General features: G+C 40.8%; 1 long non-coding RNA gene across 1 annotated transcript; it reads right to left on the bottom strand.

Moving 5' to 3' along the window:
• Window positions 1–11400: 11400 nt before the first annotated feature.
• Window positions 11401–13746, bottom strand: LOC309531265. Its single transcript, XR_014219184.1, has 3 exons — window positions 13621–13746; window positions 13115–13194; window positions 11401–11598 (listed from the first exon to the last, which is right to left on the bottom strand). It is a non-coding gene; the product is annotated as an uncharacterized lncRNA (long non-coding RNA).
• Window positions 13747–20802: the final 7056 nt, after the last annotated feature.

The raw sequence follows: 20802 nt of genomic DNA, 5'->3' as shown, positions 1-20802 counted from the left end.
AGACTTAGAGAGAACACAACAGGAGGCATCTAACACCATTGCTTTTCTTCAGATGAAAGAACGTGAAAATCAATTGAGATTGAGAGGTGCACCGCAACTGGAACAGGATAGTCTTAAAGATTGGCTAATTGATGAATTTGCAGCATGCTGAGATCTCCAAAAATAAGAGTTAAATTCCTGGATTGAAAGGGCCTACAGAAAGGGCCTAAAAAAGACTCAAAAATTACGCATGATTGTATAGCAGTCTTCAAGACCAAGGAACAAAGAGATACTAGTTTGGGTCTACATTATTAAAAAAAGGTTTAAAGATTAAAGATAAGTCAATTGTTCTGTTTAAGGAGATCCCAAAGCACATTTTGAGTTTGAGGAGTAATTACACAGATCTTGCTAGCACCTTAAGAAGGAAGAACATATTTTTCAGGTGGGAATTCCCAGAAGGCCTTTCTTTTAAATTTCAAGGGAGAAAACAAAGAATTAAGACTGTTGGAGAGAAGGAAATATTCCTGGAAAACAACGCAGAGGAACTTGGACTGGAAAGTTCACACCCACTGGGGGCAGGGGCAGGGGCTCCCTAACACGACAAGATGGCTCTGAAAATTTACTCATGGAATGTGAATGGACTAAACTCGCGTTGAAAAAGGAACCAAGTTTATCATGTACTAGCAAAACAGAATTTGGATATAATCTGCTTACAAGAAACTCATGTTATTAGATTACATAGAAAAATCCTTCAAAATAAGAAACTTGGACAGGAATTTATTTCTTCAGATAAAGTCAAAAAAAGAGGAGTGGTTTTCTATGTAAAAGAAAAATGGAACCCCAGAATGATATTCAAGTTAAAGCACAAGGCAAAAAATATTTGTTGCTGGGAATTTATGCACCACATGATGGCAAAGCAGAATTCTTTAAGAATTTGGAATCAAGACTTCTGGACTATTTGGATTACAAACTGATTCTGATGTGAGACTTGAATAGAGTAGCATCAACATTTATGGATAGAACACAGAGACAGAAATTGATGAATGCTGGCAGACTACCAAAGTTATTTTCTGAAATATTAGATAAATTTGATCTGTCAGATATATGGAGAATTCGAAATCCAACAGAAAGAAATTTTATATTCTTTTCAGATACAAATCAATCATTCTCACGGACTGACTACCTATGGATATCCAGAGACTTTGGCTCCTAAACTAAAATGGAAATATGCCCTAAGACTTGCTCAGACTACAATGCAGTGTTTTAGGAGATGAAATTGTTTCTGCAGGGATCCTACAGATGGAGAATGAATGATGATTTGTTGAGGAATGAGCAAACAATTAGTAAGGCCCAAAAGACCCTAAAGGACTATTTTGAGATAAATATGAACTCAGAGATGGAAACAAGAGTCGTTTGGGATGCAAGCAAGGCAGTAATGAGAGGATTCCTCGTACAACAAAATTTGATTAAGAAAAAGACACAAAATGAGAAAAAAGATAATATTTTGTCTCAAATAAAGGATAAAGAGAAGAACTTAAGATCCAATTCTAAGAACCAGCAGATTCAAACGGAGATTAAGGCTTTACAGACTCAGTATTCTCAGATTATAAATCAGTAAATAGAATGGAAAATAAAAATGATGAAACAAAGAAATTTTGAATCTGCAAATAAATATGGAAAATTACTTGCTTGGCAATTAAAAAAGAGACAGAAAAAGTACTATAACCAATATTGTGTCAGAAGGAAAGTCTGTGGAGAAACCTGCAGAGATAAGAAAATGTTTCCAGAAATACTACAAACAGCTGTACAAAAAGGATAAGGAAGATAAAGATAAAATTGAGCAATTTATTAAAGTACAGTGGTACCTTGGGTTACATTCGCTTCAGGTTACATATGCTTCAGGTTACAGACTCCGCTAACCCAGAAATAGTACCTCGGGTTAAGAACTTTGCTTCAGGATGGGAACAGAAATTGTGCTCCGGCGGCGCGAAAGCAGTGGGAGGACCAATTAGCTAAAGTGGTGCTTCAGGTTAAGAACAGTTTCAGGTTAAGAACGGACCTCCGGAACGAATTAAGTATGTAATCAGAGGTACCACTGTAAATGGACTGCAAAAAATTCCTGAAAACAAAAAGATTTTACTCAGTGGATTGATTACAAGGCAAGAGGCTGAAAAGGCAATAAGTCAGATGCAACTTGGCAAAGCCCCAGGACCAGATGGTTTGTCTGCAAAGTATTATAAGACTATGAAAGATTGGCTCATTCAGCCATTTGTTGAAGTGTGTAATAAGATATTAAGAGGGGATAAAGCACCCAAAACCTCAAAGGAAGCTTTTATAACTCAGATCAAGATAAATCCAATGTTAAAAATTACAGACCAATCACACTACTAAATGTGGATTTTTTTGCTAACAATTTGGCCAACAGGTTGAAGAAGGTTTTAACAGATTACATCCAAAAGGATCAGGCAGGGTTTCTGCCTGGAAGACATATGAAAGATAATATTAGGAATATAATTGATGTATTGGAAAGATTGGAAGTTAGAAAAAATTGTACAGCGATGTTAATGTTTATTGATGCAGAGAAGGCCATTGATAATGTGTCTTGGAGTTTTATGAAAAAGAATTTAGAAAATATTGGGGTTGGTCAAGATTTTCTAAATGGTATTAATGTGATTTACTTTGAACCAAAAGGCAAAATTATAGTTAATAATGTGGTTTCAGAAGAAATTAGAATTAAAAAGGAACCAGGCAAGGGTGCCCACTCTCCCCTCTGCTTTTTATTTCGGTTCTGGAGGTTTTGCTAAGCATGTCTCGGGAGGTGTGCTGTCTCCCCGGGGCTAAGATCCAAGATGTAACTGAACGACTGCAAGGAATCATAAAACCCACTGACGAATACCCCTTCCTCTTGGTTCATGTGGGAACCAATGACACTGCAAGCAATAGCCTCTAGAAGATCAAAAGAGACTACGAGGCTCTCGGCAGGAAATTGAAGCAACTAAATGCACAAATTGTCATCTCATCTGTCCTCCCAGTTGAACGACGTGGCCCAGGGAGAGAGGGGAAAATAGTGGAAGTGAACAGCTGGCTTCGCAAATGGTGTAAACAGGAACGGTTTGGATTCTTAGATCACGGACTGCAGTTTCTTGAAGATGGACTTCTGGCAAGTGATGGGCTGCACCTCACAACGGTTGGGAGAAATGTTTTTGCCAAAAATCTCAGAAACCTCATCAGGAGGGCTTTAAACTGACTAATGTGGGGGAGGGAGACAGTGCTCCTGAAGGTAGGAGTCTATCAATTAATGAAGATGATCATCCAAATGTCATAGACCAAATGGAGCAAACAGCACGCGGACCTAGTGGTGGGAGGAAAAAATCCTTAAATAAGAGACACGGGGGAATGATTAATGGACTTCAATGTCTGTACACTAATGTGCAAAGCATGGGAAATAAACAAGATGAGCTTGAGCTCTTGGTACAGCAAACTAAATATGACATAATAGGCATCACTGAAACCTGGTGGGATAAGTCCCACGATTGGAATGTAATAATGGGGGGATACAATCTATTTCAGAGAAACAGACCAGGCAAGAAAGGAGGAGGAGTGGCGTTATATGTCAGGGATGTGTATACCTGTGAAGAGATCCAAGATTTAGATCCTCAAAGCCAAAGTGAGAGCATTTGGGTCAAAATTAAGGGAGAGAAGAATAACAGAGACCTCATTGTGGGAGTTTACTATAGATCCCCAAGCCAAACGGAGGACATAGATGATGCCTTCCTGGAACAGATGGCCAAGCATGCAAAAGGAAGGGAGATAGTAGTAATGGGGGACTTCAATTACCCGGATATTTGTTGGACGTCAAACTCAGCCAAGAGCATAAGGTCAAACAGATTCCTCACTGGCCTTGCAGACAACTTCATTGTCCAGAAAGTGGGAGAAGCAACAAGAGGAACAGCCATTTTAGATCTGGTCCTAACCAATATTGATGACCTGGTTAGTGGGGTAGAAGTGGAAGGATCATTAGGCGCGAGTGATCATGCTCTTCTGAAGTTTACTATACAGCGCAAAGGAGCAGCCAAGCATACTAGGACTCAATTTCTTGACTTTAAGAAAGCCGACTTCATAAAACTTAGGGAAGTGCTGGGTGAGATCCCATGGACAACAATACTAAAAGGAAAGGGAGTTCATGATGGCTGGGAGTTTGTTAAGAGGGAGATAGTAAAAGCACAACGTCAGGCAATACCAATGAGACGGAAACATGGAAGGTGCCTAAAGAAGCCAGGGTGGCTATCTAAAGAACTTTTAACTGAATTAAGATTAAAAAAAGGATGTGTACAAAAAATGGAAAAGGGGGAAACCACCAAAGAGGAATTCAAACAAATAGCCAACACGTGTAGACACAAAGTCAGAAAAGCTAAGGCACAGAATGAACTCAGGCTTGCTAGAGAGGTTAAAAGCAACAAAAAAGGCTTTTATGGGTATGTTCGTAGCAAAAGGAAGAACAAAGAAACAGTGGGGTCACTCAGAGGAGAAGATGGTGAAATGCAAACAGGGGACACAGAAAGGGCTGAACTCCTCAATGCCTTCTTTGCCTCAGTCTTCTCCGATAAAGAAAACAATGCCCGACCTCAATATTTACTTCTTTACAACAATAGCCATTTAGTGTGCAGAAGCAGGGAGGGAAACCAGATAGGTCTATAAGCTTTCTCTGTGTGTTCATGCCCAGTTTAGTTATTTAAATCACTCATTTTTATATTGTAATAATAAGCAAATAAAAGGAAAATACCATATGATACATGATGAAAAGTGTGTGTGTGTGTGTGTGTGTGTGTGTGTGGGAGAGAGAGAGAGAGAGAGAGAGAGAGAGAGAGAGAGAGAGAGATTTTCTTCCTTTTTATAACTAAGAAATTTCCAGAATAAAAGCAACCCTCATTAAAGTTTATAGAAAATGAGAGACAGTCCCTTCACATTTCCATGGTCTGCAGTATGGCAAGGCAGCCAACCAAACAATTCTTCCTTTCCAATTCAGATCTTGCTGTCAGTTTAAAACACATAGTTTAAAAACAGTACCTGTTGTCTAGCGTGGCCAAAACAAATGAGTTAAGTTCAAACACAGAAAAAAATACATTGTGATAGAAGAAAATTGGCTAGCTGTGTTAAACAAATTACTGTGGTTGGCAAGGATTCTGAGATGAGAAGCGTCTGTGGCAGGATAGATACACCAAATTTTAATCTGCATCATGTAAAATCATTTTACTCAAACCTATGTTGTCTGAGTAACTTATTTTCTCTTTCTGCTTTGGAAGGCTCTTTTCAGCTTACAAAATGCAATCTACCTTGAGTAGATTACCATAGTATCGTCGATGAGGCAGTCAGTGAGAAATTAAGGATCAGCTCACATTCATGAGCAAATACTCGCTGCAGCCACTTGCTCCTGCACAAGCTCCCCAGTTTCAGTTCTAACACAAGCAACAGCTCAGAGCCCCATCTTCTGCTGAACCAAGTAGGGCCACAATACTTAACTTTGGGGCAGGGGAGGCAATGGCTGAAGCAGCCACCCTTTTCTGCTGGGGCTATGGGGTGGGACTTGCCAGTGGGAAATGGAGGCTCTGTCAAAGAGAAAGATCTGGGGTGTCTTTTGCTTCTGTGGCCTGGAATTAGAAAAAATGAACCTGTCACCTAAATTTCTATAATACGCTTCTCCTAGGTTCCTCATTTGCAAGAAACGGGAACTATGATAGGGTAATATTTAGCAGACAACACATAGCACTCTAGTAAGAAATATATCCCACCCCAACTCCAGCCAAAAATGGTCCCAGCTGACCTTTTCTCTCTTTGCCAACAACTAAGACAAAGATCCTCATTTTTCTCAGCAGATTTGGATCCAGTGAATCCATTTGCACTCCTGTTAGTCTTCCCTGTAATTATTCTGCCAAGGCAATCAAATTAATGACAGAGAGCTGTAGCACTAATTTCAGTCCAAGTGGCATGTGTGATTCCCGTCCCCCCATGGAGACTGGGAGGGCATGATGCAAGCAATGTGTTCTGAATGCTTCAGTGATTGGAACTGACAGTTAAGTAAAATCTGCAAGGGATTGATCAATGTCACCATGAAGTCAGAATAATCCTTAAGCAACAACTCACGTAACTATAAGTTGCATAATTCAAAGCTGTCCTGAGGCATCTTTAAAGATGCATTTGTTTTCCGGAGGTTTCTTTCATTCTTTCTTTTTAAAGAGAAGAGAAGAGAAAAAGTTGCTTGGAAATTTAACATGAAAGACGGTCATGAATATGAAAATAGTGGCCATTAAAAGAAGGTCCAATTCTGAATCAAGAAAATCCAAGTATTTAGCCAAAATATTGCAAAGACAGCAGATCAATTATGGATATACTGTTTGCTTTTCCTAAATAAATGTGCTTCATTTCTTTGTACTTGCTCAAACCCACTGTTTGCATTTAGGAACATGTACAGGCAGGCAATATATGAATAGATGGAAGTCATGAGGTTGCAGAAAAATCCTGAATCCGGAGGCTTTTTGGGTGACAGTGAAAACCAAACAAAAACACTTCATATGCACAAGGGGCTGCAACATGACATATTATAATAAAAACTGAGATCGTCCCGATTTTACATTCTGACTGGTATTCCAAGATCTACGTATGCCAAATTTCACAATATAAGGAACCAGAATGATTTGTGGATGTGAAGGGAGGATAAAGCTTGTCAATAAAACCGAAATAAATGAATGGTGATTTTTAGGAGACAAAAACCTGAGCTGGTTTCTATCCCATAATTAAGCAATTTCCTCACCATTTGAAATTGGTTTGTGTAGGGAAAGCAGAATATATAAAGTCACACACAACAACCCCTCTTACTAATGCATGTCCTCTGGTGTTTGGTTGTGATGTAAAAGCAGAAATGGAAGTGTTTCTTTTTTGCAGAAGGAATGCCTCAAACTGTTATTTATTCACATAACCCCACCCAGGAAACGACATTGTTAAGCAGCAGATGGCCTGAAGCAGAAAATACAGGGAAGAAGAAGAAAAAAATCCAGCATGATTTGCTCAGGACACTGGAGTTTATAAAATGAACAAATTAAGGCAACATAGTTAGCAAAAAAGATACTATATTTGTTTAGTCTGAGAAATCGGCTCATTATGAGATCACCTTCAGGGTTGGTTTAATTACACTGTTTTCCAGACAGGGGCAGGAATTCTAATTGAGTCCCTCAAAAACTGAAGTCAGGGTTTAACAAGTTGGTATCTATGAAGGACAAGCTTTTAATTGAATCCCATTTTCATTTAAAAATGATTCCTGTCCAAATGAAAGGGATTTCTGCTTCTCTGGAACCAGTAGGTGGCAGAATTCCCTTGCATTTGCCTTCAGAGTTTGTGAGGAACAGAAAATGGATGTGCAATCAACACGATGATAAATGCTCAAACAGGTGTGTGAAGTCACCAACATGCATAGTCATAAACACCTTCATAGAATCATAGAATCATAGAATCATAGAGTTGGAAGAGACCACAAGGGCCATCGAGTCCAACCCCCTGCCAAGCAGGAAACACCATCAGAGCACTCCTGACATATGGTTGTCAAGCCTCTGCTTAAAGACCTCCAAAGTAGGAGACTCCACCACACTCCCTGGCAGCAAATTCCACTGTCGAACAGCTCTTACTGTCAGGAAGTTCTTCCTAATGTTTAGGTGGAATCTTCTTTCTTGTAGTTTGGATCCATTGCTCCGTGTCTGCTTCTCCGGAGCAGCAGAAAACAACCTTTCTCCCTCCTCTATGTGACATCCTTTTATATATTTGAACATGGCTATCGTATCACCCCTTAACCTCCTCTTCTCCAGGCTAAACATGCCCAGCTCCCTTAGCCGTTCCTCATAAGGCATCGTTTCCAGGCCTTTGACCATTTTGGTTGCCCTCCTCTGGACACGTTCCAGTTTGTCAGTGTCCTTCTTGAATTGTGGTGCCCAGAACTGGACACAGTACTCCAGGTGTGGTCTGACCAGAGCAGAATACAGTGGCACTATTACTTCCCTTGATCTAGATGCTATACTCCTATTGATGCAGCCCAGAATTGCATTGGCTTTTTTAGCTGCCGCGTCACACTGTTGGCTCATGTCAAGTTTGTGGTCAACCAAGACTCCTAGATCCTTTTCACATGTACTGCTCTCAAGCCAGGTGTCACCCATCTTGTATTTGTGCCTCTCATTTTTTTTTGCCCAAGTGCAATACTTTACATTTCTCCCTGTTAAAATTCATCTTGTTTATTTTTGCCCAGTTCTCTAATCTGTCAAGGTCGTTTTGAAGTGTGATCCTGTCCTCTGGGGTGTTAGCCACCCCTCCCAGTTTGGTGTCATCTGCAAATTTGATCAGGATGCCCTTGAGTCCATCATCCAAGTCGTTGATAGAGATGTTGAATAAGACCGGGCCCAAGACAGAACCCTGTGGCACCCCACTAGTCACTCTTCTCCAGGATGAAGAGGAACCATTGATGAGCACCCTTTGGGTTCGGTCAGTCAGTCCTTGAAAGAGCTGAGTGCATGCTTGGTGGTCAACTGTCCATTTTGCTGTGTAGCTTTATTTCTGATGTTCTGCAGTGTGGCATTATGCATTTAAAAAACAAAAACAGGTGCTGGCGCTGGCGCTGGCAATGTCAAGCCCTTGTCTGCATGCTGAAGACCCAAGAGCTGACCCAAGAGCTCCCATTTTCTCCTAGGATTTTTGTGAATACATCTATGCTGATTTATTATTAACTTTTCCTCCTGCCCTTCCTCCAAATGCCAAAAAGGTATGCATATTTTAAGTTTCATCCAGTTCCTGGCATCTCCAGGTAGGGATGGGAAAGACTCCTGCCCAAAGTCCTAGAGCTCTGCATCCAGTCAGTCTGGACCAGGGCATCACCTGTTGGTGCTGGGCACAACATCAGCAGGAGCCACAGCAGCAGCAGCAACAGGAGGGAGAGGGGAAGCTGGTGCTGGGGGTGCTTGGCACTCAGCACGTGTGTGTGACTCCGGCCTCCCATCTGCTTCGTCAGTTTGTGCGTCTGGTCTAGGTTACACTGAGCAAGATAGATACAGGGCAGCTTCATGTCCTCCTATGCTTCTCCAGTTGCCTATTGCATCACACTGAGGCTGAACTTTAAAAAAATAAAAGTGAAAAGGGGGGGCTGGGTTTGATTTCGAAGAAGATGCTTCTGAGCAGTTAGCAGGCAAAGAAAGAAAAGATGTTCTTCAGATGCAATTACCTGAAATAATGATTGGAGGAACTAACTTGGATTTGGCCGCAAGCGAGATCTGATCCCAGATGAACTTTGAACCAAGTTGTAGTGTAGGTGTGCCAAGAGTATCACAGTTTCAAACTAAAACAAAGCTCTCAAAAGCTGCCCACATTTTCACCTGACAGTGATAACCACTCTTACAGATTGTGTGTGTGGTGTTTCAATATGTCCCTGAAAATGGTAGCATCTCACAGTGTCATCTGTCATTTGTAGCCATGAAATGAAATGTGGATTTTTTAGTCATGACGATGCTTTAATTATGTTCTTAACTGGATGACAAAAGTGCCATAGTTAAATCCTAGACCCAGGGAAGGCAGATGCAGTGTAATCCTATGCTTAGCTACTCAGAAGTAAGTCTAATTGATTTCAGTGAGATTTACTTTCATGTAAGCAGCTAAAGGATTGCAGTCTTGTTCTAATCTCAATCCTGAAGACAGCTATTTTGGGTATTGTCAAATTGATTAATATATTTATTTTGTATATCTATATAATTTACTAATTAATGAGTTTGTTACTTTCAATTCTCCTTACAGCAGCTGGTGAAATTCTGAAAGACTCTCTGTGGCAAATCTTTCCTAATGATGTACAAGATCTCCCCAGTAAATCAGTATATTGACACAATTCAGTTCACAGCAGGGAATATTTCTGGTTCAACAGTGATATGCCTTCGAACAGTGGAACAATCTCATGCTAAACCATGCCTGTGAGCACCGTACACATCCTTCAGTGCATGTTATGCCAACAGTATCAGCTTATTTAATAGTTCTAAAAAGAGAAATGCTATCTATCATTGCAGTCTCCTCTAGCAATCCCATGAAAAGAAGTGTATCAGGGGTTATGGCAAAGATCTACGCTGCAAAGCAATAAATATGCAAACGGATCTATTTGAATAGCAGACATCAAAAATTAATTTTAAACTGTGAGGCCATATTTACAGAACAAATTATTTATTGAGCAGATGAGGTTGAAGGGTAGAGTGCTTCTGCTGTCGCAATAGAAGAAAAGGCAGATTTTATACAAGGGTATTCTTCCTGTTGTGTTTGTTAACTAACCTTCTCTTTCTGTTTCCACCCAGCAACAACAAAACCTACCAGTAGACAAAACTGAAATATTTAAAAAGAAGAAAATCCAAATTGCAACAAACATATTTTAAAATGATAAAATGGCTAATTAACTGATCTTGTAATGCTCTGTCTCCCCTTCTGAGCCAATTTTTTTTCTTGTTATGCTTTCTTTTTTCTTTTCTTTTTTTTAAAATTTTGACACACATTCGTGTGAGTCTATGTCATCTGAACTGCGTAGATCTTCAATCTCAGTTGACTATGTTAAAGAAAACATATTATATAGCAATGCTGATCTAAGGTTTATTTTCACACACATATGTCTTTGTGTTTGTTTATTTCTTTGTGTGCTTTGTTTGGGTTGTTTTCTTTTAGGAGGGCCCTTGAAGTTTGCTGTGCTGATGAGCTTCTGAGAAAAAAGCACACTGATGATATAACAGCTGCCCAGACTCTAAATGTTTTATAGTGGCCCACTGGTTTTCATTTAGTTTTTATTTAGCAAGCAGTGGTATGCAAGGAGTATTGTCGTTGTTCCAACATAGCTTTAATACAAGGTTTAGTCTCTACAACGAGTGATGCTGAGACTCCGGCCATTCCTTCTCACCTGAGAGCCCTTTCCCTACTTCTACATCTAGGTTGATAATAATTGTTTTAATTTGGCCCTTACGAATTAGGCCTGTTGCACTCCTGAGCATATCACTGGTAGCAAAAGAAGGCTAGAGGCATCATTACTTCAAAACACCACCCCAGTCAGTCCCCACCTTTCGTAAACTTACCAAGAGGAAAGGGAATTATGGCAGGGAGGGCCCATCACAACAATTCAGGCCTCAGTGCTTCCATTAGTGCATATAGCAATATCCGGGGGCACTGGGAAGCATCAGAAATGTGGTTGCCATGCATCCCAAGATCAAGGCATCCTGCTGAGTAAATATCCACCTATCCATTTATGCCAGGAAGCCTGGGAAATTATTTCCCATGGCATCCTAGAATGCATGGATGGGTGCCTTGTGGCCCCATCCAAATTCCAAGGATTATAGTTGCTGCATGTTTAATCCACTCGACCCTCACCTTAGTCTCGTAGGAGTAGGGAGGACTCACAGAAGGGAGCAGTCCTCAGGTGAGTCTGGGCCCACTTCAAAATAGACTTGGAGAATTGGGCTTTTGAAATTCCATGTCTGTATCACCTCACCCGGCAGTTAGAAACCTTGCTGCACCATATTGTTCTGAAGTGGTTCCAGGTTAGTGTGCTTGAAATGGCTTGTTCAGTTGCTTCTGAAACGTCAAAGATAACCACCCCCTTTTAAAGTATTACTAAACTTACTACTTGTGAAAGACACTATTTGCTGGCAATACCTCAAAAATTGTTTTAATTAACCTTAAAATTGGTAGATGCCTTACCGGTCAGCTGTAAGCCCCCCAGTTCTGATCAGAAATGGGGGAGGGTGCTTAACCATTTGCCCCCACCCATCCTAGTTGGACACAGGTGAGCATCTCTAGGATTGCAGTCTTGTTCTGCTCTCATGTCTTATTTGTTTGCAGTATTACATGCAGGTCCAGCTGTTTGGAGATCTGAATCTGCAGTGTGTCTAGCAAAGTTTTGGGACTAATTCCTCATGTTTGGATAGCAGGACCTGTGTTTACTGGATACCTGGAGGCAAGATGAACTCTGCAACAGTTTCCCCCACTGTGGGGCAGGAGGAGAACAGCCTGAGAAACAGAACCATGCTCTTTTTCTGCTTTGCTTATGCGCTTGTAGTGGGTCTGTTATTTCCCATGGCACAATTGCCCACAGAGAGCCAAACCTACACATTTTCTGAACTTTGTTCTCTGTATTTCATTGCAATGAAGCCTCCTAGCAAGGCAGTTTAGCACCTTTTCCATCTTCATGTAAAATAATAGATTGTATCTCTTACAATTTATTAATGCTGCTACTGTAAACTGATTTGATTTATATTTTTGCTGGCAGCAATGGCCTAATTATTTTCATATTACTGTGTGTGGTCCTAATGATAATTGTCCTCAATTTATACACTGACTAAACATCCACTTTCACTGATCTGGAGATTGTGAGATTACTGATGAAACCAAAGCAAAATCTGTAGAAGTTGAATATAATTAGTGATAAAGGGAGATTATGGAAAGGAACTGTACAACTCAATTTTTATTAGAAGAGTCTTTTGAAAAGCTGGCATAAGCCAAGTGATATTCAAATTGGAGAGAGGCTGCCTGGAAGCTCAGCTTGCTCATGGCTGTGCACACACCATACACTTAACAGGCATTTTCCCCAAGACCCCTGGGAACTACAGTTTACCACTCATGGAGATACAATTCTCCACACCCGTAATATACTACAGTTCCCATATTGCTGGGTGTGGGATACAGAGGCAAAGGCATCATTTCCAAATTATATCAGGAGATGTTGACTATAACCTTAGATCCACTGCCTGGGATGAAAGTTGTATAGGAGGGGGATATAAATGAAAATATTGGTGATGCACAATGGAATAATACATGAACCAGCTTCTGTTTGGGAGCATGCCCTAAAGGAATTTAATAGGTGGTACAGGACGCCCGTTCAGCTCTCATCCAACCAATGCCAGCCATGTGGTGACAAGGTTGCAAGAGGAGGGGCATGTACTACCACCTGGGGTGAGAATGCCCATTGATGGTTTTTGGAACAATTTAATATTTGTTTAGTTTGTGTTTATATTTATGTATAATAAAACTCAATAAAAGTGATATTAACAATGAATTCCTCCTTGGGTAGGACTCTTACTCAGCAACTTACGCCCAGCCTCTTTCAGCCTAAGCTCCTTCCTGGGGCTTTTGTGAAGGAGAGAGGGGAAACACCTACACTCTTCTGAACTCCTTGAAGGAAGAGAGTGATAGAAATAGAACAAAAACACAAACTTCTGTTAAGGCTCAACAAACGAAGGAGGTGGAAATGCCAAATAGACACTAATGGCAACTCTGCTACTCCAAGGCCCAGTTGTGGCACCTTGCCTGGTGGAAAAAAGTGAGATGCTTTGATTGGATAAAGACTAAAGCACCAACCTCAGCCAATCAGCATCGCCCTGCAAAATTTAGGGAGGGCTCCAAGACAAGAGAGCCACTTGGTATTAGCAATGGCAAAGAGCTGGGTGGGGAGCAAGGGAGCTTCTGTGGCTGTTGCTCGGTTGGTCTGAGCCTCAAGACCTCAAGTCATCATTGCCGAGGAAATGGAGCCGGGCCTTCCCAAATCACAACAAAGGGTCATTTGGAAAGTTTGTGCATAGTTTATATAATGACACTTACCTAACAGCACAAAGTACAGCAGAGCTGTGAGAGGCTAAGAGCAACCTGCCCAGGCCTCTGAATCCCCCCTCCCCCTGCTCTGGTGTTATGGAAATCAGCTCATTTGATGGAGAGCCATCCTAGAGTAGCAACAGCGTCACCACTCTGTGCCTATCATGATATAGCCTGCTTCATTTATTTCTGCTGAATTATACGAGTAAAATCAGCCTATGAAGTCATAGGTTGTTGCCATAGCAATGTCTATGAGATCACAAATGCAGTATTGGATTTGCTCACAGCTGTGAATGTGAAGGGAAACTTCAGCTGAAACATAATAGCTTCCATAATTAAACCCATAGTTTGACAGGTTATAACCTTTCTATCTAATTTTCATTCTACCTGATGCATCAGTAAGAATGAGTTATTAATACTCCTATTCTAAATGCCAGTTAGGTCGAGTGTAATCAGAGAATTGTATTCTTTCAGAACACAAAGAAGCCCCCCTAGTGTGAATGTATAATTACCATGCTGAAGGGTTTCCTTCCACCCAAGGGCTACGGGAAATTTGCTGCGTTAATAAACAAGAACAACGGGCTCACCCCCACTCAGAATGATCAAAGAATACATGAGTTCAGAGGCAAAAATAATTTTGGGAAGCAAAGAGAACTTGTTTAGCATAAATTGATATCAGAGGAATGATGTTGGATGTATGCATATTTGCACATGAATAATTTCCAAAGGAGCCGCAAACAACATTAGCGTTAGGTTGGCTGGTAAATTTGGAAAGAAAGGTTAGTGTACTACAAGCACAGAGTGATTTCCTCCAGGTAGTCCTATGAGGAAGGAAAGGCAGAGATGGGACAACGATCACAGGTCCTGCTTGGAAATAGTTCATCATCATCATAATAAATAATTTATTTATACCCCGCCCACCTGGGGTTCATGCAAATAAGGTTAAGCATGTTGAGCGGGAGCAGGGAGGGGACGAAACAGAACAGGGTGTTTGCAGGCTTTTCCAATGGTGTTTCAAATATACACAATTTCACTTAAGTGTGTGGTGCCTTGGAACCTAATCTTCACATTAACGGGGGGGGGGGAGGTACCTGTTATTGTGATGTTATGTTTATTTCCATGTTCTTTAATATAATAAAGTAATAAAAAGGTTAAAAACCTAATACCATAAAATGGAATGAAACAACATCTTTGAAGTTTATGTCACCCACATTAAAAATAGTGGGGGACCAGTGAATGCTCTAGGGGGCAGTAGCATAGCTAGTCAGGGGCAGGGGGTTCACAGGGCACCACAGGGGTCTTTAGGGCGGCCCATCCCTGAAATAGGCATGATTTTATGAAATGATTCTATGACATACTAACTTATCATGTACTGGTTAATAGCAGCCTTCCTATTTCTGCCCCTCCACCCTTCATCAAATCTGGGACATAAGTGACATTTGTTCTTCCCTGTCATACAGCAGAAGACGCAGGGAGGTGGCCAGTAGCCCTAGGAGGTAACAAGGCTTTGGGGTGGTCAAGGGTGCCTCACTGTTCCAGTTCAACTCCTGCTGATGAGCCTTGATGCCTCGTTCTGGATGATGGTGCATTCACTCGCTGCTTGGGGGTTCTCATCGCTGTGCAGTATTCATTCCATTTTCTTCCAGCCCACACAGCCCACACTTGTTTGTCATACTTGTTTGTCACACTTGTTTGACCCGGAGAGACAAACAGAAGAGACCTGTCAGGAGTCACATACAACAGCAGGATGCAAGCTTAACAAATACTTTAAAATAAATAAACATTGGTGTGTATGATGAAGCACAATCTCCTGGGTTTGATTCTCATACTGGCTTTCAATGAGGCTTGCAATGTGATATTGCTCTTAATAATTTGAGAAACCAGAGTAAGAGTTGATCTGCACATTTGGGTCTATGAACTATGCAATTCATGTCCAAATTCAAGCTCTCCTGCAATCCTTTTCAAGAGGGCCAGGAGTGAGTTCCCATCCCTGCGTTCTGCTGCCACTGCTATTTGGCTGTGTATGGAAGCAAAGGAAAAAACCAAACATCCAGCACCACAGTTCTGTGAACATAGAGAACAGCCATCTATGTGACACACCCTCTCAATCGGATCCTTACAATAAATCCTTACTATTTATTTGTCAGGGACAAATAAATAGACCTTTCCCTCTGTGAAAACAGAGTTTCTGCTCTGGTAACAGCAGATACATATGCATCGTTTTCAGGCTCACGTGCAGTATAAAGTTTTGCACTCTTTAAAAGGAAAATTAGAAACTACTGAGGGGTGCAGTTGCCTCTGTTCAACTGCAACGTTTATATTAAAACACAGATTCTGTAATTAACAATCCTTTTTTAAATAGCAGAAAGCACAGTAAAGAGAGGGAGGAGCAGACTCTTCCTGGGGCCCCCAGCAGCAGCAGGTGGAGGAGGAGGAAGGGGACCTGACCACTGTTCCAGAAAAATGAGGGGTTTTTACAGGACAACTTCACCATAAGCAGAAGGGGGAGGGGAGCAGCAGTTCAGAGCCACTTGCAAAGGTCTCACAAGAACACAAGGATTGTAACAAAGCAATAGAAATTATTGCAAATACAATAAAGAAACACAACAGGAGTGCATTTTTTTTAGTTCCTCTACTACTTTTCTTTTGTTATTAAATCATTAAAATTAGGGCTCTTCAACCACTTTGAATGAGTCCCAAATTTTGAACAAAATGGGATCCATGCAGTCCAAAGTGGGTAGAGGCAGTTCAGAAACTGAATCAATCCAGAGTGCATCAATCTGAGACAGAACTCAAAATACTCCCTAAGGAAGCCAGACTGACAATCTCCAAAGTGTTGCAAAACAGCCCAAAACATCTAGACTAGCCAAGTATTCTTGTACTATCTCCTTGGTTATTCTGGGCTGTGTTTCCTCTGCTGAATCATTTGCTCCAAATTCTTCAGGTCGGGCATTGTTTTCTTTATCGGAGAAGACTGAGGCAAAGAAGGCATTGAGGAGTTCAGCCCTTTCTGTGTCCCCTGTTTGCATTTCCCCATCTTCTACTCTGAGTGACCCCACTGTTTCTTTGTTCTTCCTTTTGCTACGAACATATCCATAAAAGCCTTTTTTGTTGCTTTTAACCTCTCTAGCAAGCCTGAGTTCATTCTGTGCTTTAGCTTTTCTGACTTTGTGTCTACACGTGCTGGCTATTTGTTTGAATTCCTCTTTGGTGGTTTCCCCCTTTTCCATTTTTTGTACACATCCTTTTTTAATCTTAACTCAGTTAAAAGTTCTTTAGATAGCCACCCTGACTTCTTTAGGTACCTTCCATGTTTCCGTCTCATTGGTATTGCCTGACGTTGTGCTTTTACTATCTCCCTCTTAACAAACTCCCAGCCATCATGAACTCCCTTTCCTTTTAGTATTACTGTCCATGGGATCTCACACAGCACTTCCCTAAGTTTTATGAAGTTGGCTTTCTTTTTTTAAGATTTTTTTTTATTTTCAATGCAGAATCATAACAAAAATTACAAACATTGAATCCAAAATAATACTGTACAAACAAAAATCCCCGAAACATATAGAAGAAAAAAAAACAGAAAAGGAAATGGAAAAAAAAACAAAGGAAACAAAACTAAACTAAACAGAAACGAAAAAGCACACATCTACAGAAAAAAACCATATCATTACGTACATAAACACAAATTGAAGTCGGCTTTCTTAAAGTCAAGAAATTGAGTCCTAGTATGCTTGGTTGCTCCTTTCCGCTGTATAGTAAACTTCAGAAGAGCATGATCACTCGCGCCTAATGATCCTTCCACTTCTACCCCACTAACCAGGTCAGCAACATTGGTTAGGACCAGATCTAAAAAGGCTGTTCCTCTTGTTGCTTCTCCCACTTTCTGGACAATGAAGTTGTCTGCAAGGCCAGTTAGGAATCTGTTGGACCTTATGCTCTTGGCTGAGTTTGACATCCAACAAATATCCGGGTAATTGAAGTCCCCCATTGCATTTAACTCATATTTCTCAGGCCTGAACAACTTAGGACCTCCCTATCTGATTATATCTTCCATGCATGTCTGCCAGGGGCTTTGCAGCCCCCCTTGCTGTTGCTGTTCAAGGCACGCAGAAAAACCAGTAGTGGCTGACGGCCCCTTAGACATCACTGGCTGAGGTGGTATTTTGTTGAGCAGGTCACAAATGGCAGACCTGCTCAAACATCAGTCCCTTCTCCAAGGCAGTGTCCTCAGTTTCCCATGTTCCAACACAGTGCTTCATATTGTACACATTATAAAAGGTAAAGGACTCCTGGACGATTAAGTCCAGTCAGAGGTGACTATGGGGCGTTAATCTCACTTTTCAGGCTGAGGGAGCCAGCCTTTGTCCACAGACAGCTTTCCAGGTCATGTGGCCAGCATGACTAAACTGCTTCTGGTGCAACGGGACACCGTGACGGAAATCAGAGTGCACAGAAACACCATTTACCTTCCCGCCGCAGCAGTACCACTGCAGACAATACTTGTTCTTATTGAATAAGTTTTAATTATAAAGAGGAATATGAATGTGTGTGATGAGGGCACATGTAAATGGACAAAGGGAAATTCTTATCTGTTGCTAAATTTATTTTAAATCAAGATTACAAATTGCCCTCAAATTTATCGTAGCACAGAATATGAGTATGATGTGACCCAGTCTCCTGTATTCTTAAAGGTAAAGATAATGGTACTCCTGACCGTTAGGTCCAGTCATGGACGACTCTGGGGTTGCACGCTCATCTCGCTCTATAGGCCAAGGGAGCCGGTGTTTGTCCGCAGACAGCTTCCGGGTCATGTGGCCAGCATGACTAAGCCACTTCTGGTGAACCAGAGCAGCACACAGAAACACCTTCCCACCGCAGCAGTACCTATTTATTTACTTGCACTGGCATGCTTTCGAACAGCTCGGTTGGCATTAGGATCAACTGTCATGATCCCTCCTGGCAGAACTGTCATATATTATCCATTTCCACTGGCTATATTGGGGAAGAGGAGAAAAAGGATAGTCCACTCTACCCACTTGACTGGGACCAACTACCATTTAGCTCCTTCTCTCCTGAAACTACTTCCTCAATTGTCATACCATCAGTTAAAATGAAGCAAACTGTTTTGGTACAGTATAAACAATTCCTTATTTTTCCCTTCCACTTCATGCAATGTTGGGGGTAGCTGCAGGCTTTTCAAATGAGGTTGCGCCCAGGACTGCTTGGAAGGAGAAACATGGTTGAATCTCCATGTTTTGGAAAAAATAAAATCCAGGTGCTACCCAGATCTGTCTCAATCCTGTGATGCTGCACATAGGTTCCTTACTAGGTAGAAAGCAGGAATGCAAAGAAATTAGGCAATTTTTATATTAACAAAGGTGGGTAATTAATTTTAGGTAATATGCTAGATTATCTCAGATAAAATATCTCAGATAAAAAAACAGATTTTAAAATGCAATAAAAGTCAAATGTGGTAGCTTTAACTAGCAGCCAGTAGTGGGCAGTCTGGTTGGGCAGCAGGGCTTACCTGCTCTCCTGACAGCTGACTCACTGCTGCTTACTAGGGAGAAGGCGGGGAGGGACAGGGAGGTCAGAATGGTACAAATGCACAAGCAGGAACCGTCTCTGCCCATGTGTTTGCACCACACACACACACACACACACACACAAACACACACACACCCTGTTGCTCCCAAATCGCTGCTCCTCTACCCAGTAAGCAGCAGTGACTCAGGGCAGGTGAGCAGGGCTGCCCTGCCATGCCGTTAGCATCTCAGCAAACAGCAATCCTGCAAGCCTGCAAAACCCCAGATGGAGGCAGAGGACCAAATCAAATTATTCAAACAATATTTTCTGGTTTTAAGTGACTTTAAAAAATCTTGGATGATTTACAAAACTAGAAACAGAACTGTTAGAACTCAATACTAAGAATTTGTCAAGAATGTATAACTTGTTGCTGAAATGGAATACACAAGATGAAACAGTTAAATCAGCCATGATTAAGTGGGCACAAGACATTGGTCATAATATTATGTTTGCTGACTGGGAACAGTTGTGGACCACTGGTATAAGATTTACGGCATGTAATGCCTTAAGAGAGAATATTATGAAAATGATTTACAGGTGGTACATGACCCCAGTCAAGCTTGCAAAAATCTACCATTTACCCGATAATAAATGTTGGAAATGTAAAGAAACTGAAGGTACATTCTTTCACCTTTGGTGGACGTGCCCGAAGATCAAGGCTTTCTGGGAAATGATATATAATGAAATGAAAAAGGTACTTAAATGTACTTTTCCTAAGAAACCAGAAGCCTTTCTCTTGGGCATTGTCGGCCAATTGGTGCCAAAGAATGACAGGACTTTTTTTTATGTATGCAACTACAGCAGCAAGAATTCTCATCGCAAAGTATTGGAAGACACAGGATCTACCCACTCTGGAAGAATGGCAGATGAAGGTGATAGACTATATGGGACTGGCTGAAATGACTGGCAGAATCCGAGACCAAGGGAAAGAGACGGCGGAAGAAGATTGGAAGAAATTCAAAATTTATCTTAAGAAATATTGTAAAATTAATGAGTGCTAAAATGTTGAGGTTATAGAAAAAAGGGGGACTACAGCTGTAAAAGATTAGTAAAAGAAAAGAACAAGGGAAAATTAGACAAATTCAAGGGGGAGGATTTGCTGAAACAAATTTGGAAATTGGGATGCAGAAAGGGGAGGAAGTCAGTGAAGTAAGGTTTAAGAAAAAAGGATTTGAAATTATACATGTTTGTTTATGTGTTTGTTTGTTTGTATTGTGCATTGTTTGTGTTTATATAAATTGTGAAAAACCAATAAAAAATTTTATTTTAAAAAAAAATCTTGGATGATTTATTTCAGATACGAACACAATTCTTCTGAAAAATAAAAGAGCGCAGTGACAGTGAGATGAAATAACAGAGAAAAAGAAAGTCAATAAAACAAAAAAGTGAAATGCTTCAGTTTCTTCTTGTTATCCTGCTGTTTCTGTATCTTTACAGAAATTGCTGCTGAAAAAGCTACATTATGACTAGTGAAATTTTTCAAGGAGTTGTTTTACAGATCCTTAGGCTGAGGACCATTAACACAGCATTTGCTAAATGTATATATCCAAATTCTGACTATATCTCCATGGCTGGAGCTGACCAGACAATTTCTGAACTTGCTAT

Source organism: Podarcis vaucheri, assembly GCF_965113315.1.
Source record: "Podarcis vaucheri genome assembly, chromosome: 4".
NCBI classification, from domain to species: domain Eukaryota; kingdom Metazoa; phylum Chordata; class Lepidosauria; order Squamata; family Lacertidae; genus Podarcis; species Podarcis vaucheri.
Note: the sequence above shows the minus strand (reverse complement) of the source record. Positions and strands in the feature narration are given on the sequence as shown.